The sequence below is a fragment of the Panulirus ornatus genome, chromosome 54 (genome assembly GCF_036320965.1).
Source record: "Panulirus ornatus isolate Po-2019 chromosome 54, ASM3632096v1, whole genome shotgun sequence".
NCBI classification, from domain to species: domain Eukaryota; kingdom Metazoa; phylum Arthropoda; class Malacostraca; order Decapoda; family Palinuridae; genus Panulirus; species Panulirus ornatus.
Window position 1 is genome coordinate 6,587,861 of NC_092277.1, and position 25,424 is coordinate 6,613,284.

General features: G+C 41.3%; 1 long non-coding RNA gene and 1 other non-coding gene across 2 annotated transcripts in view; one reads left to right on the top strand and one right to left on the bottom strand.

Annotated features, from left to right (window-relative positions):
* The window catches only part of LOC139765367 (uncharacterized), a 191,464-nt gene extending 168,193 nt beyond the window's left edge, over positions 1-23,271 (bottom strand). The window contains exon 1 of the long non-coding RNA XR_011716655.1: positions 22,812-23,271. This is a non-coding gene — a long non-coding RNA (uncharacterized lncRNA). The remainder of the gene's footprint in view (positions 1-22,811) is intronic.
* Positions 23,272-24,463: 1,192 nt separating this feature from the next.
* On the top strand, positions 24,464-24,536 carry TRNAF-GAA (transfer RNA phenylalanine (anticodon GAA)). The gene has a single exon. It is a non-coding gene; the product is annotated as a tRNA-Phe (tRNA).
* Positions 24,537-25,424: the final 888 nt, after the last annotated feature.

The window sequence follows — 25,424 nt, forward strand, 5'->3', positions numbered from 1 at the left end:
ACATGTACTTGCTGCCTTTATTCATTCCCGTCACCAACCAGTCACACATGCAACAGCACCACCCCCCTCCCGCGAGGTAGCGCTAGGAAAGGACAAAAGGCCACATTTGTTCACACTCAGTCTCTAGCTGTCATGTGTAATGCACCCAAACCACAGCTCCCTTTACACATCCAGGCCCCACAAGACTTTCCATGTTTTACCCGACGCTTTACATGTCGTTTCAATCCAATGACAGCACGTTGACCCCGGAATACCACATTGTTCCATTTCACTCTTTTCCTTGTGAGCCTTTCAACCTCCTGTATGTTCAGGCCCCAATCGCTCAAAATGTCTTTCACTTCTCGTTCCCTCCATTTCATATTGCAAATAAAAGTTCTGTAGACACTAATTCTAAATACTTTTAGTTAGAACACTTCATTAACATAGCTACTTCTAAGCCTAGTCAAAATAAATTAAGCTATATTACTTCTTATTTCCTCGCGTATCGTAGAAGGCGACTAGAGGGGACGGGAGCAGGGGGCCAGAAATCCTCCCCTCCTTGTATTTTTAACTTTCTAAAATGGGAAACAGAAGAAGGAGTCATGCGGGGAGTGCTCATCCTCCTCGAAGGCTCAGACTGGGGTGTCTAAATGTGTGTGGATGTAACCAAGATGTGAAAAAAGGAGAGATAGGTAGTATGTTTGAGGAAAGGAACCTGGATGTTTTGGCTCTGAGTGAAACGAAGCTCAAGGGTAAAGGGGAAGAGTGGTTTGGGAATGTCTTGGGAGTAAAGTCAGGAGGGTTAGTGAGAGGACAAGAGCAAGGGAAGGAGTAGCAGTACTCCAGAAACAGGAGTTGTGGGAGTATGTGATAGAATGTAAGAAAGTAAATTCTCGATTAATATGGGTAAAACTGAAAGTTGATGGAGAGAGATGGGTGATTATTGGTGCATATGCACCTGGGCATGAGAAGAAAGATCATGAGAGGCAAGTGTTTTGGGAGCAGCTGAATGAGTGTGTTAGTGGTTTTGATGCACGAGACCGGGTTATAGTGATGGGTGATTTGAATGCAAAGGTGAGTAATGTGGCAGTTGAGGGAATAATTGGTATACATGGGGTGTTCAGTGTTGTAAATGGAAATGGTGAAGAGCTTGTAGATTTATGTGCTGAAAAAGGACTGGTGATTAGGAATACCTGGTTTAAAAAGCGAGATATACATAAGTATACGTATGTAAGTAGGAGAGATGGCCAGAGAGCATTATTGGATTACGTGTTAATTGACAGGCGCGCGAAAGAGAGACTTTTGGATGTTAATGTGCTGAGAGGTGCAACTGGAGGGATGTCTGATCATTATCTTGTGGAGGCGAAGGTGAAGATTTGTATGGGTTTTCAGAAAAGAAGAGTGAATGTTGATGTGAAGAGGGTGGTGAGAGTAAGTGAGCTTGGGAAAGAGACTTGTGTGAGGAAGTACCAGGAGAGACTGAGTACAGAATGGAAAAAGGTGAGAACAATGGAAGTAAGGGGAGTGGGGGAGGAATGGGATGTATTTAGGGAATCAGTGATGGATTGCGCAAAAGATGCTTGTGGCATGAGAAGAGTGGGAGGTGGGTTGATTAGAAAGGGTAGTGAGTGGTGGGATGAAGAAGAAAGATTATTAGTGAAAGAGAAGAGAGAGGCATTTGGACAATTTTTGCAGGGAAAAAATGCAATTGAGTGGGAGATGTATAAAAGAAAGAGACAGGAGGTCAAGAGAAAGGTGCAAGAGGTGAAAAAGAGGGCAAATGAGAGTTGGGGTGAGAGAGTATCATTAAATTTTAGGGAGAATAAAAAGATGTTCTGGAAGGAGATAATAAAGTGCATAAGACAAGGGAGCAAATGGGAACTTCAGTGAAGGGCGCAAATGGGGAGGTGATAACAAGTAGTGGTGATGTGAGAAGATGGAGTGAGTATTTTGAAGGTTTGTTGAATGTGTTTGATGACAGAGTGGCAGATATAGGGTGTTTTGGTCGAGGTGGTGTGCAAAGTGAGAGGGTTAGGGAAAATGATTTGGTAAACAGAGATGAGGTAGTAAAAGCTTTGCGGAAGATGAAAGCCGGCAAGGCAGCAGGTTTGGATGGTATTGCAGTGGAATCTATTAAAAAAGGGGGTGACTGTATTGTTGACTGGTTGGTAAGGTTATTTAATGTATGTATGACACATGGTGAGGTGCCTGAGGATTGGCGGAATGCGTGCATAGTGCCATTGTACAAAGGCAAAGGGGGTAAGAGTGAGTGCTCAAATTACAGAGGTATAAGTTTGTTGGGTATTCCTGGTAAATTATATGGGAGGGTATTGATTGAGAGGGTGAAGGCATGTACAGAGCATCAGATTGGGGAAGAGCAGTGTGGTTTCAGAAGTGGTAGAGGATGTGTGGATCAGGTGTTTGCTTTGAAGAATGTATGTGAGAAATACTTAGAAAAGCAAATGGATTTGTATGTAGCATTTATGGATCTGGAGAAGGCATATGATAGAGTTGATAGAGATGCTCTGTGGAAGGTATTAAGAATATATGGTGTGGGAGGCAAGTTGTTAGAAGCAGTGAAAAGTTTTTATCGAGGATGTAAGGCATATGTACGTGTCGGAAGAGAGGAAAGTGATTGGTTCTCAGTGAATGTAGGTTTGCGGCAGGGGTGTGTGATGTGTCCATGGTTGTTTAATTTGTTTATGGATGGGGTTGTTAGGGAGGTAAATGCAAGAGATTTGGAAAGAGGGGCAAGTATGAAGTCTGTTGTGGATGAGAGAGCTTGGGAAGTGAGTCAGTTGTTGTTCGCTGATGATACAGCGCTGGTGGCTGATTCATGTGAGAAACTGCAGAAGCTGGTGACTGAGTTTGGTAAAGTGTGTGAAAGAAGAAAGTTAAGAGTAAATGTGAATAAGAGCAAGGTTATTAGGTACAGTAGGGTTGAGGGTCAAGTCAGTTGGGAGGTAAGTTTGAATGGAGAAAAACTGGAGGAAGTAAAGTGTTTTAGATATCTGGGAGTGGATCTGGCAGCAGATGGAACCATGGAAGCGGAAGTGAATCATAGGGTGGGGGAGGGGGCGAAAATCCTGGGAGCCTTGAAGAATGTGTGGAAGTCGAGAACATTATCTCGGAAAGCAAAAATGGGTATGTTTGAAGGAATAGTGGTTCCAACAATATTGTATGGTTGCGAGGCGTGGGCTATGGATAGAGTTGTGCGCAGGAGGGTGGATGTGGTGGAAATGAGATGTTTGAGGACAATGTGTGGTGTGAGGTGGTTTGATCGAGTAAGTAACGTAAGGGTAAGAGAGATGTGTGGAAATAAAAAGAGCGTGGTTGAGAGAGCAGAAGAGGGTGTTTTGAAATGGTTTGGGCACATGGAGAGAATGAGTGAGGAAAGATTGACCAAGAGGATATATGTGTCGGAGGTGGAGGGAACGAGGAGAAGTGGGAGACCAAATTGGAGGTGGAAAGATGGAGTGAAAAAGATTTTGTGTGATCGGGGCCTGAACATGCAGGAGGGTGAAAGGAGGGCAAGGAATAGAGTGAATTGGATCGATGTGGTATACCGGGGTTGACGTGGTGTCAGTGGATTGAATCAGGGCACGTGAAGCGTCTGGGGTAAACCATGGAAAGTTGTGTGGGGCCTGGATGTGGAAAGGGAGCTGTGGTTTCGGGCATTATTGCGTGGCAGCTAGAGACTGAGTGTGAACGAATGGGGCCTTTGTTGTCTTTTCCTAGTGATACCTCGCACACATGAGGGGGGAGGGGGAAGGTATTCCATGTGTGGCGAGGTGGCGATGGGAGTGAATGGGGGCAGACAGTGTGAATTGTGTGCATGGGTATATATGTATGTGTCTGTGTATGTATATATATGTGTACATTGAGATGTATAGGTATGTATATTTGCGTGTGTGGACGTGTGTGTGTATACATTGTGTATGGGGATGGGTTGGGCCATTTCTTTCCTCTGTTTCCTTGCCCTACCTCGCAAACGCGGGAGACAGCGACAAAGCAAAAAAAAAAAAAACTTCTTATTTCACTCAATTAATCAGAAGCTTTTCCTTCCAGTTATTTAACTAAACCAATGCTTTCACATTTACACAAAATTGAATTTTTTCTGAAACAACCAGATATCAAAAGACTTGTTTGGCATTTCACGAATAGAAAGTTATTAGAAAAATATTTATTAATAAGACAACCTTAACTTTTAAGCTATTCTTTTTTCGACACTTCTAATTTATCTAAATAATTTAATTCTCCTTAATACAAAAGGTACAAAATTTTAAATTTTCTTTTTTCAAATTAAACTTTTCATCATATTCAAACTTTCCCTCACGATACTTTTAAACTATAGCACAAATCCAAATTCACAAATTACTAAATAACTTCAATTCAAAAAGAATTTTTCTTAAATACAAAATCTACCAAATATAAACAAGTCTACATTTGAACTAAGTTTATTCATTTATTTATTTTGATTAGAAAGGGTAGTGAGTGGTGGGATGAAGAAGTAAGATCATTAGTGAAAGAGAAGAGAGAGGCATTTGGACGATTTTTACATGGAAATAATGCAAATGAGTGGGAGATGTATAAAAGAAAGAGGCAAGAGGTCAAGAGAAAGGTGCAAGAGGTGAAAAAGAGGGCAAATGAGAGTTGGGGTGAGAGAGTATCATTAAATTTTAGGGAGAATAAAAAGATGTTTTGGAAGGAGGAAAATAAAGTGCGTAAGACAAGGGAACAAATGGGAACTTCAGTGAAGGGGGCTAATGGGGAGGTGATAACAAGTAGTGGTGATGTGAGAAGGAGATGGAGTGAATATTTTGAAAGTTTGTTGAATGTGTTTGATGATAGAGTGGCAGATATAGGGTGTTTTGGTCAAGGTGATGTGCAAAGTGAGAGGGTTAGGGAGAATGATTTGGTAAACAGAGAGGAGGTAGTGAAAGCTTTGCGGAAGATGAAAGCTGGCAAGGCAGCGGGTTTGGATGGTATTGCAGTGGAATTTATTAAAAAAGGGGGTGACTGTATTATTGACTGGTTGGTAAGGTTATTTAATGTATGTATGACGCATGGTGAGGTGCCTGAGTATTGGCGGAATGCTTGCATAGTACCAATGTACAAGGGCAAAGGGGATAAAAGAGAGTGCTTAAATTACAGTGGGAAAAGTTTGTTGAGTATTTCTGGGAAATTATATGGGAGGGTATTGATTGAGAGGGTGAAAGCATGTACAGAGCATCAGACTGGGGAAGAGCAGTGTGGTTTCAGAAGTGGTAGAGGATGTGTGGATCAGGTGTTTGCTTTGAAGAATGTATGTGAGAAATACTTGGAAAAGCAAATGGATTTGTATGTAGCATTTATGGATCCGGAGAAGGCATATGATAAGAGTTGATTGAGATGCTCTGTGGAAGGTATTGAGAATATATAGTGTGGGAGGCAAGTTGTTAGAAGCAGTGAAAAGCTTTTATCGAGGATGTAAGGCATGTGTACGTGTAGGAAGAGAGGAAAGTGATTGGTTCTCAGTGAATGTAGGTTTGCGGCAGGGGTGTGTGATGTCTCCATGGTTGTTTAATTTGTTTATGGATGGGGTTGTTAGGGAGGTGAATGCAAGAGTTTTGGAAAGAGGGGCAAGTATGCAGTCTTTTGTGGATGAGAGAGCTTGGGGAGTGAGTCAGTTGTTGTTCGCTGATGATACAGCGCTGGTGGCTGGTTCATGTAAGAAACTGCAGAAGCTGGTGACTGAGTTTGGTAAAGTGTGTGAAAGAAGAAAGTTGAGAGTAAATGTGAATAAGAGCAAGGTTATTAGGTACAGTAAATAAATAAATACTATTTTGCTTCGTCGCTGTCTCCCGCGTTAGTGAGGTAGCGCAAGGAAACAGACAAAAGAATGGCCCAACCCACCCACATACACATGTATACACATACACGTCCACACACGCAAATATACATACCTATACATCTCAACATATACATATATATACACACACAGACATATACAAATATACACATGTACATAATTTATACTGTCTGCCTTTATTCATTCCCATCGCCACCCCACCACACGTGAAATAATACCCCCCTCCCCCTGCATGTACGCGAGGTAGCAATAGGAAAGGACAACAAAGACCCCATTCGTTCACACTCAGTCTCTAGCTGTCATGTAATAATGCACCAAAACCACAGCTCCCTTTCCACATCCAGGCCCCACAGAACTTTCCATGGTTTACCCCAGACGCTTCACATGCCCTGGTTCAATCCATTGACAGCATGTTGACCCCAGTATACCACGTTGTCCAGTTCACTCTATTCCTTGCACGCCTTTCACCCTCCTGCATGTTGAGGCCCCAATCACTCAAAATCTTTTTCACTCCATCTTTCCACCTCCAATTTGGTCTCCCATTTCTAGTTCCCTCCACCTCTGACACATATCCTCTTGGTCAATCTTTCCTCACTCATTCTCTCCATGTGACCAAACCATTTCAAAATACCCTCTTCCACTCTCTCAACCACACTCTTTCTACTACCACACATCTCTCTTACTCTATCATTACTTACTCGATCAAACCACCTCACACCACATATTGTCCTCAAGCATCTCATTTCCAGCACATCCACCCTCCTCCACACAACTCTATCCAGAGCCCACACCTCGCAACCATATAACATTGTTGGAACCACTATTCCTTCAAACATACCCATTTTTGATTTCCGAGATAATGTTCTCGACTTCCACACATTCTTCAATGCTCCCAGAACTTTTGCCCCCCTCCCCCACCCTATGATTCACTTCCGCTTCCATGGTTCCATCCACTGCCAAATCCACTCCCAGATATCTAAAACACTTAACTTCTTCCAGTTTTTCTGCATTCAAACTTACCTCCCAATTGACTTGTCCCTCAACCCTACTGTACCTAATAACCTTGCTCTTATTCACATTTACTCTCAGATTTCTTCTTTCACACACTACCAAACTCAGTCACCAGCTTCGGCAGTTTCTCACCCGAATCAGCCACCAGCACTGTATCATCAGCGAACAACAACTGACTCATTTCCCAAGCTCTCTCATCTACAACAGACTGCATACTTGCCCCTTTCCAAAACTCTTCCATTTACCTCCCTAACAACCCCATCCATAAACAATTTATACAACCATGGAGACATCACACACCCCTGCCACAAACCTATATTCACTGAGAACCAATCACTTTCCTCTCTTTCTACACGTACACATTCCTTACATCCTCGATAAAAACTTTTCACTGCTTCTAGCAACTTGCCTCCCACACCATATATTCTTAATACCTTCCACAGAGCATCTCTATCAACTCTATCATATGCCTTCTCCAGATCCATAAATGCTACATACAAATCCATTTGCTTTTCTAACAGTTCTCACATGTATTCTTCAAAGCAAACACCTGATCCACACATCCTCTACCACTTCTGAAACCACACTGCTCTTCCCCAATCTGATGCTCTGTACATGCCTTCACCCTCTCAATCAATACCCTCCCATATAATTTCCCAGGAATACTCAACAAACTTATACCTCTGTAATTTGAGCACTCACTTTTATCCCCTTTGCCTTTGTACAATGGCATTTTGCAGGCATTCCACCAATCCTCAGGCACCTCACCATGGGTCATTCATACATTAAATAACCTTACTAACCAGTCAACAATACAGTCACCCCCTTTTTTAATATATTCCACTGAAATACCATCCAAACCCACTGCCATGCTGGCTTTCATCTTCTGCAAAGCTTTTACTACCTCTTCTCTGTTTATCAAATCATTTTCCCTAACTCTCTCCCTTAGCACACCACCTAGACCAAAACACCCTATATGTGTCACTGTATCATCAAACAAATTCAGCAGACCTTCAAAGTACTCACTCCATCTCCTTCTCACATCACCACTACTTGTTATCACCTCCTCATTAGCCCCCTTCACTGAAGTTCCCATTTGTTCCCTTGTCTTATGCACTTTATTTACCTCCTTCCAAAACATCTTTTTATTCTCCCAAAAATTTAATGATACTCTCTCACCCCAACTCTCATTTGCCCTCTTTTTCACTTCTTGCACCTTTCTCTTGACCTCCTGCCTCTTTCTTTTATACATCTCCCACTCTTTTGCATTATTTCCTTGCAAAAATCGTCCAAATGCCTCTCTCTTCTCTTTCACTAATAGTCTTACTTCTTCATCCCACCACTCACTACCCTTTCTAATCTGCCCACCACCCACGCTTCTCATGCCACAAGCATCTTTTGTGCAAGCCATCACTGCTTCCCTAAATACATCCCATTCCTCCTCACTCCCCTTACGTCCTTTGTTCTCACCTTTTTCCATTCTGTACTCAGTCTCTCCTGGTACTACCTCACACAAGTCTCCTTCCCAAGCTCACTTACTCTCACCACTCTTTTCACCCCAACATTCTCTCTTCTTCTCTGTAAAACCTCTACAAATCTTCACCTTCACCTCCACAAGATAATGATCAGATATCCCTCCAGTTGCACCTCTCAGAACTTTAACATCTATAAGTCTCTCTTTCGTGTGCCTATCAATTAACACGTAATCCAATAACGCTTTCTGGCCATCTCTCCTACTTACATATATATATACTTATGTACATCTCTCTTTTTAAACCAGGTATTCCCAATCACCAGTCCTTCTTCAGCACATAGATCTACAAGCTCTTCACCATTTCCATTTAAAACACTGAACATCCCCTTTACACCAATTATTCCCTCAACTGCCACATTACTCACCTTTGCATTCAAATCACCCATCACTATAACCCGGTCTCGTGTATCAAAACTACTAACACACTCACTCAGCTGCTCCCAAAACACTTGCCTCTCATGATCTGTCTTCTCATGCCTAGGTGCATATGCACAAATAATCACCCATCTCTCTCCATCAACTTTCAGTTTTACCCATATCAGTCTAGAGTTTACTTTCTTACACTCTATGACATACTCCCACCACTCCTGCTTCAGGAGTAGTGCTACTCCTTCCCTTGCTCTTGTCCTCTCACTAACCCCTGACTTTACTCCCAAGACATTCCCAAACCACTCTTCCCCTTTACCCTTGAGCTTCGTTTCACTCAGAGCCAAAACATCCACGTTCCTTTCCTGAAACATACTACCTATCTCTCCTTTTTTCTCATCTTGGTTACATCCACACACATTTAGACACCCCAATCAGAGCCTTCGAGGAGGATGAGCACTCCCCGCGTGACTCCTTCTTTTGTTTCCCCTTTTAGAAAGTTACAATACAAGGAGAGAAGGGTTTCCAGCCCCCCGCTCCCATCCCCTTTAGTCGCCTTTTACGACACGTGAGGAATGCATGGGAAGTATTCTTTCTCCCCTATCCCCAGGGAGTAAAAAAAGATATTTACATTTAATGATTTATTATATTATTTTCTTTTCTTCTCAAAACAGACAAAATCTCTTCTACTCTCTCTCTCTCTCTCTCTCTCTCTCTCTCTCTCTCTCTCTCTCTCTCTCTCTCTCTCTCTCCCAACACCAAATAAGAAATCTATTTTTATTTTTATATATATTTATTTTACTTTGTCGCTGTCTCCCGTGTCTGCGAGGTAGCGCAGGGAAACAGACGAAAGAATAGCCCAACCCACCCACATACACATGTATATACATACACGTCCACGCACGCAAATATACATACCTATACATCTCAACGTATACATATATATATACACACACAGACATATATATATATACACATGTACATAATTCATACTGTCTGCCCTTATTCATTTCCCATCGCCACACCGCCACACTGAAATAACAACCCCCTCCCCCCTCATGTGCGCGAGGTAGCGCTAGGAAGACAACAAAGGCCCCATTCGTTCACACTCAGTCTCTAGCTGTCATGTAATAATGCACTGAAACCACAGCTCCCTTTCCACATCCAGGCCCCACAGAACTTTCCATGGTTTACCCCAGACGCTTCACATGCCCTGGTTCAATCCATTGACAGCACGTCGACCCCGGTATACCACATCGTTCCAATTCACTCTACTCCTTGCACGCCTTTCACCCTCCTGCATGTTCAGGCCCCGATCATATTTAATACATTAAAATTTTGATAAAAATTTTTTCTATACTTTGTCGCTGTCTCCCGCGTTAGCAGAGTAGTGCAAGGAAACAGATGAAGGAATGGCCCAACCCACCCACACACACACATGTGTATACATACACGTCCACACATGCAAATATACATACCTATACATCTCAACATATACATATATATACACACAAACACATACATATATACACATGTACATAATTCATACTGTCTGCCCTTATTCATTCCTGTCGCCACCCCGCCACACATGAAATGGCACCCTCCTCCCCCCGCGTGTGTGCGAGGTAACACTAGGAAAAAACAACAAAGGCCACAGTTGCTCACACTCAGTCTCTAGCTGTTATTTATAATGCACCGAAACCACAGCTCCCTTTCCACATCCAGGCCCCACAGAACTTTCCATGGTTTACCCCAGATGCTTCACATGCCCTGGTTCAATCCACTGACAGCACATCGAACCTGGTATACCACATTGTTCCAATTCACTCTATTCCTTGCACACCTTTCACCCTCCTGCATGTTCAGACCCCGATCACTCAAAATCTTTTTCACTCCATCTTTCCACCTCCAATTTGGTCTCCAACTTCTCCTTGTTCCCTCCACCTCTGACACATGAATCCTCTTGGTCAATCACATTCCTCCCTCATTCTCTCCATGTGACCAAACCATTTCAGAACACCCTCTTCTGCTCACTCAACCACACTCTTTTCATTACCACAAATCTCTCTTACCCTTTCATTACTTACTCGATCAAACCACCTCACACCACATATTGTCCTCAAACATCTCATTTTCAGCATATCCACCCTCCTCCGCACAACTCTATCTATAGCCCATGCCTCGCAACCATATACCATTGTTAGAACCACTATTCCTTCAAACATACCCATTTTTGCTTTCCAAGATAACATTCTCGACTTCCACACATTTTTCAACGCCCCCAGAACTTTCGCCCCCTCCCCCAACCTGTGACTCACTTCCGCTTCCATACTTCCATCGGCTGCCAAATCCACTAACAGATATCTAAAACACTTCACTTCCTCCAGTTTCTCTCCATTCAAACTTGCCTCCCAATTGGCTTGTCCCTCAACTCTACTGTACCTGATAACCTTGCTCTTATTCACATTTACTCTCAGCTTTCTTCTATCACACACCTTACCAAACTCAGTCACCAGCTTCTGCACTTTCTTGCCCGAATCAGCCACCAGCGCTGTATCATCAGCGAACAACAACTGACTCACTTCCCAAGCTCTCTCATCCCCAACAGACTGCATACTTACCCCTCTTTCCAAAACTCTTGCATTCACCTCCCTAACAACCCCATCCATAAACAAATTAAAGAACCTTGGAGACATCACGCACCCCTGCCGTAAACCAACATTCACTGAGAACTGATCACTTTCTTCTCTTCCTAATCGTACACATGCCTTACATCCTCGATAAAAACTTTTCACTGCTTCTAACAACTTGCCCCCCACACCATATATTCTTAATACCTTCCACAGAGCATCTCTATCAACTTATCATATGCCTTCTCCAATCCATAAATACTACATACAAATTTGCTTTTCTAAGTATTTCTGACATAAATTCGTCCAAGCAAACACCTGATCCACACATCCTCTACCTCTACTACTTCTGGAACCACAGTGCCTTTCCCCAATCTGGTGCTCTGTACATGCCTTCACCCTCTTAATCAATAACCTTACATATAATTTACCAGGAATACTCAACAAACTTATACCTCTGTAATTTGAGCACTCACTTTTATCCCCTTTGCCTTTGTACAATGGCACTATGCAAGCATTCCGCCAATCCTCAGGCACCTCACCATGAGTCATACATACATTAAATAACCTTACCAACCAGTCAACAATACAGTCACCCCCTTTTTGATAAATTCCACTGCAATACCATCCAAACCCACTGCCTTGCCAGCTTTCATCTTTTGCAAAGCTTTTACTACCTCTTCTCTATTCACCAAATAATTTTCACTAACCCTCTCACTTTGCACACCACCTCGACCAAATCACCCTATATCTGCCACTCTATCATCAAACACATTTAACAAACCTTCAAAATACTTAATCCATCTCCTTCTCACATCACCACTACTTGATATCACCTCCCCATTAGCCCCCTTCATTGATGTTCCTATTTGTTCCCTTGTCTTTACTTACCTCCTTCCAAAACATCTTTTTATTCTCCCTAAAATTTAATGATATTCTCTCATCCCAACTCTTATTTGCCCTCTTTTTCACTTCTTGCACCTTTCTCTTGACCTCCTGCCTCTTTCTTTTATACATCTCCCACTCATTTGCATTATTTTCCTGCAAAAATCATCCAAATGCCTCTCTCTTCTCTTTCACTTATAATCTTACTTCTTCATCCCACCACTCACTACCCTTTCTAATCTGCCCACCTCCCACACTTATCATGCCACAAGCATCTTTTGCACAAGCCATCACTACTTCCCTAAATACATCCCATTCCTCCCCGACTCCCCTTATGTCCTTTGTTCTCACCTTTTTCCATTCTGTACTCAGTCTCTCCTGGTACTTCCTCACACAAGTCTCCTTCCCAAACTCACTAACTCTCACCACTCTCTTCACCCCAACAGTCTCTCTTCTTTTCTGAAAACCTCTACATATCTTCGCCTTTGCCTCCATAAGATAATGATCAGACATCCCTCCAGTTGCACCTCTCAGCACATTAACATCCAAAAGTCTTTCTTTCATACGCCTATCAATTACTACGTAATCCAGTAATGCTTTCTGGTCATCTCTCCTACTTACATACATATACTTATGTATATCTCCCTTTTTAAACCAGGTATTCCCTATCACCAGTTCTTTTCCAGCACATAAATCTACAAGCTCTTCACCATTTCCATTTACAACACTGAACACACCATGTACACCAATTATTCCCTCAACTTCCACATTACTCACCTTTGCATTCAAATCACCCATCACTATAATCTGGTCTCATGCATCAAAACTGCCAACATGCTCACTCGGTTGCTCCCAAAACACTTTCCTCTCATGATCTTTCCTCTCATGCCCAGGTGCATATGCACCAATAATCACCCATCTGTCTCCATCCACTTTCAGTTTTACCCATATCAATCTAGAGTTTACTTTCTTACACTCTATCACATACTCCCACCACTCCTGTTTCCGGAGTAGTGTTACTCCTTCCCTTGCTCTTGTCCTCTCACTAACCCCTGACTTTACTCCCAAGACATTCCCAAACCACTCTTACCCTTTACCTTTAAGCTTTGTTTCACTTAGAGCCAAAACATCCAGGTTCCTTTCCTCAAACTACTACCTATCTCTCCTTTTTTCTCATCTTGGTTACATCCACACACACATTTAGACACCCCAATCTGAGCCTTCGAGGAGGCTGAACACTCCCTGCGTGACTCCTTTTTCTGTTTCCCCTTTGGAAAGTTAAAATACAAGGAGGGGAGGGTTTCTAGCTCCCTGCTCCTCTCCCCTTTAATTGCCTTTTACGACACGTGAGGAATGCATGGGAAGTATTCTTTCTCTCCTATCCCCAGGGATGTAATATATCTTTCCAGCCTCTAGGTTTTTTCCCTTTAAGATGTGGATAAAGACGCCAAAATTTTATTTTAGTTTTTGTCTTTCTTATTTACTGTTCCTGCTCTATGTTTTGATGCAAAAGAGGCAACACAGTAAATAAATTCTTTGCTTTTTTCAGTCTGGTTAAAATTAGGTTTTTCAACATATTCCAGTCAACTTTCTTTAAAAGACATGATACTCACTTTTCTCATTACTCCCTCCTCTTTAAATTTCTTCATTTTATACAACTTACTTTATTTTTCATACTTTTTATCAAAATTTTAATGTATTAAATATGATGACTTATAAAAGGTTTGTTTTGATAGGACAAGTAATGCAGGCCCATGCTATACACTGAAAACTGATCTATGAACTGAATCCTGATTACATACAGTAAATATGACACAAAATCCAGTTTCCTGTACTTTACATTACTGCAGTTTGAAGCAGTGCTTTTAAAAAATCATTATACATAACTCCATCATAAAAGAAAATAACGATACATGTTTCCACTTTTTAATTAGTTCCTTGACTATGATTACTAATGCATTATTTGCCAAATTGTCTGACCTTCCATGTTCTCCATAATCTTCCCTCCCAATGATAGAATCTCTTCTCTCATTATAAAATTCATATTCCATTATAAAATTCATATTCCATAAGACCCATCCCATCAAAAAATAATTTTTCCTCTGTCTTTGTCATCCCAGCTTTATCTTTCAACATATTTAGTGTGTGGGTAATCCAAACTACATTCATATAAATTCTGCATAACCAACTTTACAATGTACCTACAAAAGTCAAGGCAAAAATGTTACGAAGAAATGTGTAGGCTTTAGGGCTCTGGTAGTGGGTACCTAAAACAAAACTTTTTTGCTGTAATTTTTTTTTTGTACTTTGAACAATTTACCAGAACCCTAAAAAAAGAAATCTAAAACATTATGATAAAGGCACATACCTTGAAGCATTTCCTATCCTTTTTTTAGAGGTGTTGTTTATTTCAGATGAATTAACTTGCAGCTGTTTTTTGATCCCCTTATTTTTGTTCCGCATTTCTTTAATAGTTTTGTTGTTGGTGACAACTTTTAATTGCTTCTGAAAAAATTGTGACAGTTAGTTTGGGAATACCATCAAAAGTACAACTAACTCTGGGTAAAGCATATTTATCAATTTATTATCCTTAATAAACATCGCAAATGTTAAAGATGTAGTGCAAGGAAACAGACGAGGAATGGCCCAACCCAAAACATACACATGTATATACATAAACGCCCACACACGCATATATACATGCACATACATTTCAAAGTATACATACATATACACACATAGATATATATATATATATATATATATATATATATATATATATATATATATATATATAAACATACATATTCATACTTGGTGCCTTCATCCATTCCCGTCGCCACCCCGACAAATATGAAATAGTGAGGTAGTGCAAGGAAACAGATGCCTTACATGCATTACATCTTCGATAAAAACTTTTCACTGCTTCTAACAACTTGCCTCCCACACCATATATTCTTAATACCTTCCACAGAGCATCTCTATCAACTCTATCATATGCCTTCTCCAGAACCATAAGTGCTACATACAAATCCATTTGCTTTTCTAAATATTTCTCACATACATTCTTCAAAGCAAACACCTGATCCACACATCCTCTACCACTTCTGAAACCACACTGCTCTTCCCCAGTCTGATGCTCTGTAAAAGCCTTCACCCTCCCAATCAATACCCTCCCATATAACTTCCCAGGAATACTCAACAAACTTATACCTCTGTTATTTGAGCACTCACTTTTATCCACTTTGCCTTTGAAAAATGGTATTATGCAAGCATTCCACCAATCCTGAGGCACCACACCATGAGTCATACATACATTAAATAACCTTACCAACCAACAGTGAAAAGTTTTTATCGAGGATGTAAGGCATGTGTACGTGTAGGAAGAGAGGAAAGTGATTGGTTCTCAGTGAATGTAGGTTTGCGGCAGGGGTGTGTGATGTCTCCATGGTTGTTTAATTTGTTTATGGATGGGGTTGTTAGGGAGGTGAATGCAAGAGTTTTGGAAAGAGGGGCAAGTATGAAGTCTGTTGGGGATGAGAGAGCTTGGGAAGTGAGTCAGTTGTTGTTCGCTGATGATACAGCGCTGGTGGCTGATTCATGTGAGAAACTGCAGAAGCTGGTGACTGAGTTTGGTAAAGTGTGTGAAAGAAGAAAGTTAAGAGTAAATGTGAATAAGAGCAAGGTTATTAGGTACAGTAGGGTTGAGGGTCAAGTCAATTGGGAGGTGAGTTTGAATGGAGAAAAACTGGAGGAAGTGAAGTGTTTTAGATATCTGGGAGTGGATCTGGCAGCGGATGGAACCATGGAAGCGGAAGTGGATCACAGGGTGGGGGAGGGGGCGAAAATTCTGGGAGCCTTGAAGAATGTGTGGAAGTCGAGAACATTATCTCGGAAAGCAAAAATGGGTATGTTTGAAGGAATAGTGGTTCCAACAATGTTGTATGGTTGCGAGGCGTGGGCTATGGATAGAGTTGTGCGCAGGAGGATGGATGTGCTGGAAATGAGATGTTTGAGGACAATGTGTGGTGTGAGGTGGTTTGATCGAGTAAGTAACGTAAGGGTAAGAGAGATGTGTGGAAATAAAAAGAGCGTGGTTGAGAGAGCAGAAGAGGGTGTTTTGAAATGGTTTGGGCACATGGAGAGAATGAGTGAGGAAAGATTGACCAAGAGGATATATGTGTCGGAGGTGGAGGGAACAAGAAGAGGGAGACCAAATTGGAGGTGGAAAGATGGAGTGAAAAAGATTTTGTGTGATCGGGGCCTGAACATGCAGGAGGGTGAAAGGAGGGCAAGGAATAGAGTGAATTGGAGCGATGTGGTATACCGGGGTTGACGTGCTGTCAGTGGATTGAATCAAGGCATGTGAAGCGTCTGGGGTAAACCATGGAAAGCTGTGTAGGTATGTATATTTGCGTGTGTGGACGTATGTATATACATGTGTATGGGGGTGGGTTGGGCCATTTCTTTCGTCTGTTTCCTTGCGCTACCTCGCGAACGCGGGAGACAGCGACAAAGCAAAAAAAAAAAAAAAAAAACCAACCAACATATATATATGTTTCCTTGCACTACCTTCCTAATGCAGGAAACAGCGACAAAGTATAATAAAGGAGAAAGAATGCTTCCTACACATTCCTCACGTGTTGTAGAAGGCAACTAAAAAGGACAGAAGCGGGAGGGATAGAAACCCTTCCCCCTCCTTGCATTTAAACTTTCTAAAAGGGGAAACAGAAGAAGGAGTCATGCAGGGAATGCTCATCCTCCTGGAAGGCTCAGATTGGGGTGTCTAAATGTCTGTGGATGTAACCAAGATGAGAAAAAAGGAGAGATAGGTAGTATGTTTCAGGAAAGGAACCTAGATGTTTTGGCATGAGTGAAATGAAGTTCAAGGGTAAAGGGGAAGAGTGATTTGGGAATGTCTTGGGAGTAAAGTCAGGGGTTAGTGAGAGGACAAGAGCAAGGGATGGAGTAGCACTACCACTGAAACAAGAGTGGTAGGAGTATGTGATAGAGTGTAAGTAAGTAAATTCGAGATTGATATGGGTAAAACTGAAAGTGGATGGAGAGAGATGGGTATTTATTGGTGCATATGCACCAGGGTATGAGAAGAAAGATCATGAGAGGCAAGTGTTTTGGGAGCACCTGAGTGAGTGTGTTAGTAGTTTTGATGCATTAGACTGGGTTATAGAAATGGGCGATTTGAATGCAAAGGTGAGTAATGTGGCAGTTGAGGGAATAATTGGTGTACATGGGGTGTTCAGTGTTGTAAATGGAAATGGTGAAGAGCTTGTAGATCTATGTGCTGAAAAAGGACTGGTGATTGGGAATACCTAGTTTAAAAAGAGAGATATACATAAGTATACCTATGGAAGTATACCTATGTAAGTATACCTATTATCCATGGGAATGGGGGAGAAAGAATACTTCCCACACATTCCTCACGTGTCGTAGAAGGCGACTAAAGGGGACGGGAGCGGGACCAGAAACCCTCCCCTCCTTGTATTTTAACTTTCTAAAAGGGGAAACAGAAGAAGGAGTCACACGGGGAGTGCTCATCCTCCTCGAAGGCTCAGATTGGGGTGTCTAAATGTGTGTGGATGTAACCAAGATGAGAAAAAAGGAGAGATAGGTAGTATGTTTCAGGAAAGGAAACTGGATGTTTTGGCTCTGAGTGAAACAAAGCTCAAGGGGTAAAGGGGAAGAGTGGTTTGGGAATGTCTTGGGAGTAAAGTCATTGGTTAGTGAGAGGACAAGAGCAAGGGAAGTAGTAGCACTACTCCTGAAACAGGAGTGGTTGGAGTATGCGATAGAGTGTAAGAAAGTAAACTCTAGATTGATATGGATAAAACTGAAAGTTGACGGAGAGAGATGGGTGATTATTGGTACATATGCACCTGGGCATGAGAATAAAGATCATGAGAGGCAAGTGTTTTGGGAGCAGCTGAGTGAGTGAGTGTGTTAGTGGTTTTGATGCACGAGACCGGGTTATAGTGATGGGTGATTTGAATGCAAAGGTGAGTAATGTGGCAGTTGAGGGAATAATTGGTATACATTGGGTGTTCAGTGTTCTAAATGGAAATGGTGAAGAGCTTGTAGATTTATGTGCTGAAAAAGGACTGGTGATTGGGAATACCTGGTTTAAAAAGAGATATACATAAGTATATGTATGTAAGTAGGAGAGATGGCGAGAGAGTGTTATTGGATTACGTGTTAACGTGCTGAGAGCTGCAACTGGAGGGATGTCTGATCATTATCTTGTGGAGGCGAAGGTGAAGATTTGTAGAGATTTTCAGAAAAGAAGAGAGAACGTTGGGGTGAAGAGAGTGGTGAGAGTAAGTTTCCTTGGGAAGGAGACTTGTGTGAGGAAGTACCAGGAGAGACTGAGTACAGAATGGAAAAAGGTGAGAACAAAGGAGGTAAGGGGAGTGGGGGAGGAATGGGATGCATTTCAGGAAGTAGTGATGGCTTGTGCAAAAGATGCTTGTGGCATGAGAAGCATGGGAGGTGGGCAGATTAGAAAGGGTAGTGAGTGGTGGGATGAAGAAGTAAGATTATTAGTGAAAGAGAAGAGAGAGGCATTTGGACGATTTTTGCAGGGAAATAATGCAAATGAGTGGGAGATGTGTAAAAGAAAAAGGCAGAAGGTCAAGAGAAAGGTGCAAGAGGTGAAAAAGAGGGCAAATGAGAGTTGGGGTGAGAGAGTATCATTAAATTTTTGGGAGAATAAAAAGATGTTTTGGAAGGAGGTAAATAAAGTTCGTAAGACAAGGGAACAAATGGGAACTTCAGTGAAGGGGGCTAATGGGGAGGTGATAACAAGTAATGGTGATGTCAGGAGGTGGAGTGAGTATTTTGAAGGTTTGTTGAATGTGTTTGATGATAGAGTGGCAGATATAGGATGTTTTGATCGAGGTGGTGTGCAAAGTGAGAGGGTTAGGGAAAATGATTTGGTAAACAGAGAAGAGGTAGTAAAAGGTTTGCGGAAGATGAAAGCCGGCAAGGCAGCGGGTTTGGATGGTATTGCAGTGGAATTTATTAAAAAAGGGGGTGACTGTATTGTTGACTGGTTGGTAAGGTTATTTAATGTATGTATGATTCATGGTGAGGTGCCTGAGGATTGGCGGAATGCTTGCATGGTGCCATTGTACAAAGGCAGAGGGGATAAGAGTGAGTGCTCAAATTACAGAGGTATAAGTTTGTTGAGTATTCCTGGTAAATTATATGGGAAGGTATTGATTGAGAGGATGAGGGCATGTACAGAGCATCAGATTGGGGAAGAGCAGTGTGGTTTCAGATGTGGTAGAGGATGTGTGGATCAAGTGTTTGCTTTGAAGAATGTATGTGAGAAATACTTAGTAAAGCAAATGGATTTGTATGTAGCATTTATGGATCTGGAGAAGGCATATGATGAAGTTGATAGAGATGCTTTGTGAAAGGTATTAAGACTATATGGTGTGGGAGGCAAGTTCTTAGAAGCAGTGAAAAGATTTTACCGAGGATGTAAGTCATGTGTATGTGTAGGAAGAGAGAAAAGAGATTGGTTCTCAGTGAATGTAGGTTTGCGGCAGGTGTGTGTGATGTCTCCATGGTTGTTTAATTTGTTTATGGATGGGGTTGTTAGGGAGGTGAATGCAAGAGTTTTGGAAAGAGGGGCAAGTATGCAGTCTGTTGGGGATGAGAGAGCTTGGGAAGCGAGTCAGTTGTTGTTCGCTGATGATACAGCGCTGGTGGCTGATTCATGTGAGAAAGTGCAGAAGCTGGTGACTGAGTTTGGTAAAGTGTGTGAAAGAAGAATGTTGAGAGTAAATGTGAATAAGAGCAAGGTTATCAGGTACAGTAGGGTTGAGGATCAAGTCAATCGGGAGGTAAGTTTGAATGGAGAAAAACTGGAGGAAGTGTTTTAGATATCTGGAAGTGGATTTCGCAGCGGATGGAACCATGGAAGCGGAAGTGAATCATAGGGTGGGGGAGGGGGCGAAAATCCTGGAAGCCATGAAGAATGTGTGGAAGTCGAGAACATTATCTCGGAAAGCAAAAATGGGTATGTTTGAAGGAATAGTGGTTCCAACAATGTTGTATGGTTGTGAGGCATGGGTTATGGATAGAGTTGTGCACAGGAGGGTGGATGTGCTGGAAATGAGATGTTTGAGGACAATATGTGGTGTGAGATGGTTTGATCGAGTAAGTAATGTTAGGGTAAGAGAGATGTGTGATGAAAAAAAAGAGTGTGGTTGAGAGAGCAGAAGAGGGTGTTTTCAAATGGTTTGGTCACATGGAGAGAATGAGTGAAGAAAGACTGACCAAGAGGATATATGTGTCAGAGGTGGAGGGAACAAGGAGAAGTGGGAGACCAAATTGGAGGTGGAAAGATGGAGTGAAAAAGATTTTAAGTGATCAGGGCCTGAACTTGCAGGAGGGTGAAAGGCGTGCAAGGAATAGAGTGAATTGGAACGATGTTGTATACTGGGGTCGACGTGCTGTCAATGGATTGAACCAGGGCATGTGAAGCGTCTCGGGTAAACCATGGAATGTTTTGTGGGGCCTGGATGTGGAAAGGGAGCTGTGGTTTCGGTACATTATTACATGACAGCTAGAGACTGAGTGTGAACGAATGGGGCCTTTGTTGTCTTTCCTAGCGCTACCTCGTACACATGAGGTGGGAGGGGGTTGGTTATTCCACTTGTGGCGAGATGGCGATGGGAATGAATAAAGGCAGACAGTATGAATCATGTACATGTGTATATATGTATATGTCTGTGTGTATATATATGTATACATTGAGATGTATTGGTATGTATATTTGCGTGTGTGGACGTGTATGTATATACATGTGTATGTGGATGGGTTGGGTCATTCTTTCGTCTGTTTCCTTGCGCTACCTCGCTAACGCGTGAGACAGCGACAAAGCAAAATGAATAAAATAAAATATATATATATATATATATATATATATATATATATATATATATATATATATATATATGGTGGAGGGAACGAGGAGAAGAGGGAGACCAAATTGGAGGTGGAAAGATGGAGTGAAAAAGATTTTCTGTGATTGGGGCCTGAACATGCAGGAGGGTGAAAGGAGGGCAAGGAATAGAGTGAATTGGAGCGATGTGGTATACCGGGGTTGACGTGCTGTCAGTGGATTGAATCAAGGCATGTGAAGCGTCTGGGGTAAACCACGGAAAGCTGTGTAGGTATGTATATTTGCGTGTGTGGACGTATGTATATACATGTGTATGGGGGTGGGTTGGGCCATTTCTTTTTTCTGTTTCCTTGCGCTACCTCGCAAACGCGGGAGACAGCGACAAAGCAAAAAAAAAAAAATATATATATATATATGAAGAAAAACTGGAGGAAGTGAAGTGTTTTAGATATCTGGATGTGGATTTGGCAGCGGATGGAACCATGGAAGCGGAAGTGAATCATAGGGTGGGGGAGGGGGCGAAAGTACTAGGAGCGTTGAAGGATGTGTGGAAGTCGATAACATTATCTCGGAAAGCAAAAATGGGTATGTTTGAGGAAATAATGGTTCCAACAATGTTATATGATTGCGAGGCGTGGGCTATGGATAGAGTTGTGCTGAGGAGGGTGGATGTGCTGGAAATGAGATGTCTGTGGACAATATGTGGTGTGAGGGGGTTTGATCGAGTAAGTAATAATAAGGTAAGAGAGATGTGTGGTAATAAAAACAGTGTGGTTGAGAGAGTAGAAGAGGGTGTTTTGAAATGGTTTGGTCACATGGACAGAATGAGTGAGGAAAGATTGACCAAGAGAATATATGTGTCAGAGGTTGAGGGAACGAGGGGAAGTGGAAGACCAAATTGGAGGTGGAAAGATGGAGTGCAAAAGATTTTGAGTGATCGGGGCCTGAACTTGCAGGAGGGTGAAAGGCCTGCAAGGAATAGAATGAATTGGAATGACGTGGTATACCAGGGTCGACGTGCTGTCAATGGATTGAACCAGGGCATGTGAAGCGTCTGGGGTAATCATTGGAAAGTTTTGTGGGGCCTGGATGTGGAAAAGGAGCTGTGGTTTTGGTGCATTATACATGACAGCTAGAGACTGAATGTGAACGAAGAAGTCCTTCATTGTCTTTTCCTTGCGCTACCTCGAGCAGAAGCGGGGGAGGGGCTTTTCTTTTCATGTGTGGCAGGGTAGCGACGGGAATGAATAAGGGCAGACAGTATGAATTATGTACATGTGTATATATGTATATGTCTCTGTGTGTATATATATGTATACACATACACATACATATGGCTGCTGTATGTGTGTATGTAAATCACAGTACCGCACACTTCCCTACTACTCTGTCAATATGATAATCTAAGTATAGTTCAGCATAAAACTGCTCTGCTTTGATGCCAGTAGTGGCAGATAAATTTATATTCTCAATGAAGTGCAAAAAAGGGCTCTGGGACCATTCCCTCTCTACTTAAGAATCACATATTTCTTTGTGAATATTGATTCATTATGTAAAACCACAAACATGAATAACATAGCTCTGAAAGTTTTAAACTGCTATAAGACCTTTCACAACATTACTAACAAATGTTTCATTTAAGTCTGTCCTTGGAATAGATGGGGCTGTTGGTCTGAACAAGAGGGTTGAGATTGCATGCTCTGCTGACTTATCTGAGGAGGGATTGGCAGTGTCTACAAATCATGATGCCTCCTGGTCAAGCACCTGTATGCTCAAGTATAATCCTTCTCCATCATTTGCTGCAACTTCTTAATGCACTTCATTTTGAATTAAGCAAGCAAGGGTTCAGGCCAGCATTCATCAAACTGAAAATTAAACCGATTATATTTGCCCTTGTCAACTACATAGTTGCACAACAAACTGTATGTCATATCAATTCTCTTAAATATAAGCTTAAAAAATAATTGTGGACCTTGTGTAGGTACAAGTTATGTGCCTTAAGGAAAGCATCATGTGTTGTGCTGCAAGTCTTAATAGCTATATCCATCAATGTGGCTGTCGTACCATAGTACCACAATAAAATAAACACAAGCCAAATATTACCAGAAAACATACAGAAAATCATTCATTTAATAGTTATACCTTAAGAAATATTTCATACAGATGCAAGGAAATAAAAAAATGGCTCAATTCAATTCTTGAAACCAAAATGGAAGAAAAGCTTGGGAATTGTTTTCCATCTTGTACAACAATCTTAGGTCATCTTGGGGCTCATCATCCAGGACACTCCTTCCAAATTACAATCTGGAAACACCATCCAAATAAATAACCTCAACTGTCAAATTTAGATAGGCTAAACATTCATTCCAAATATCAAGGTCAAACCCATTACGAAATAGAACAACTTTTCAGCTTGACCTTTTATTGCAGACATTATCTGAAGAAGTAATGTGTGTGTGTGTAACTTTACAGAGATGCACACGTGTCTTGTTTCTCTGAAAAAACATATAAAAAGATCTTATCAGGAACGTATGGAAGGCTGGAGGGCCCCAGGAACCAGCCATAGTTTAGGGGTTTATGATATCCAATTGTGGCTAGTTGTCAGCCAGTCTATGTGGTGGTGATAATCTATGGCCAGGACCATAAAACATCAAGACGCCATTGGTAAATACTACCTCGACTTTACTGGAAATATCACATAATGTTGACCTCACACTTTATGAACCTCTCAATTAACTACCATTTCTCAAGGAAACAATATCTGAAAGACAAGTTTTACTCAACAAACAAAACAAATATTTAAAACAACTGACACACAGATGAATGTATAATAATAATAATAAAGGCAGTAATTTTCAGTATGTGTCGTCGACCCAGTAATGGCTGACCTGTACCATATTTCGCTCTTCCGCTTCAGCTACACATCTTGACCTATAACAAATCTAAATCATTATTATATTATAATTTTATTTAATATTACACTATTCTTATGTTAATATTTCGTCTAACAAACACATACCCAAACTGTAGAAGTATCAGAAGAGCAATTTCCGGGGTGAACAAGCGGGAAGGTATGATCATATGATCTTGCCATACACCATCATGATATATGGCCAATTCCCTCACCTTTCTGCTACATCACATGACCTACTTCATCATCATCACACCACCAAACTGCTACAAACTACACCACATCACCTACTTCATCATCACACCACAACACAACAAAATACTTTTGGGTAGGATAAATACCCCCCCAAATTTTTTATATAATTGAGGCCCGGGTAGCTCAGTCGGGAGAGCGCTCGACTGAAGATCGAGAGGTCCCTGGTTCAATCCCTGGTCCGGGCAAACTTTTTTTTTTTAGTTTTTTCATGTTTTTATATGTGTAGAACATTTAGCCTATTTATCCATTATAATTTACATATTAACAAACCATTGTGGTTTGTGACATTATCTGAAATCGTTATTATACTGTGCTCTCATTTCCTTCTTGTGTTTACTTTAGTTAACCCAAAAAACATACATTTGAAGGCCTTCTTATATCGTGAAATTTGTCATATAGAAACATTTATTTATACATGAAATATGTTAATACTGTTCCGTACTATTGTAATGTACAAGATGATAATATTTGTAAGTGAATAATTAGTTGTAATGGAGCGTTATTGTAGGAAAGTTTCGAGATGTGTTGACCAACAAATGTACACAATGCTACGGCTGTTGCCATCCAGAGAGAACGGATGCCCATCGGTTGGTCGAGATACTTCCAAACTTTCCTACAATAACGCTCCATTACAACTAATTATTCACATACAAGCATTATCATCTTGTACATTACAAAATTACGAAACAGAATTAACATATTTGATGTATAAATAAATGTTTCTACATCACAAAATTCGACATATAAGAACGTATTCAAATGTATGTTTTTTGGGCAAACTCAACTAAATACATGAACAAACTATGAGCACAATATTTATATATATCATACAAACCTCCAACACTCACGATCGAACCCGGGACGCATGTGCAACAGGCGGGAGCGTTACCGCTAGGATATGATGGCCCCTAATAGGGAAATGACTATTGGAATACTATGTACTCGAATACCCTTCATCTCACCTTGGTGATCAACTGGATCTACACCGGTTATTTCCCATCAGGCTCATATATATATATATATATATATATATATATATATATATATATATATATATATATATATATATATAT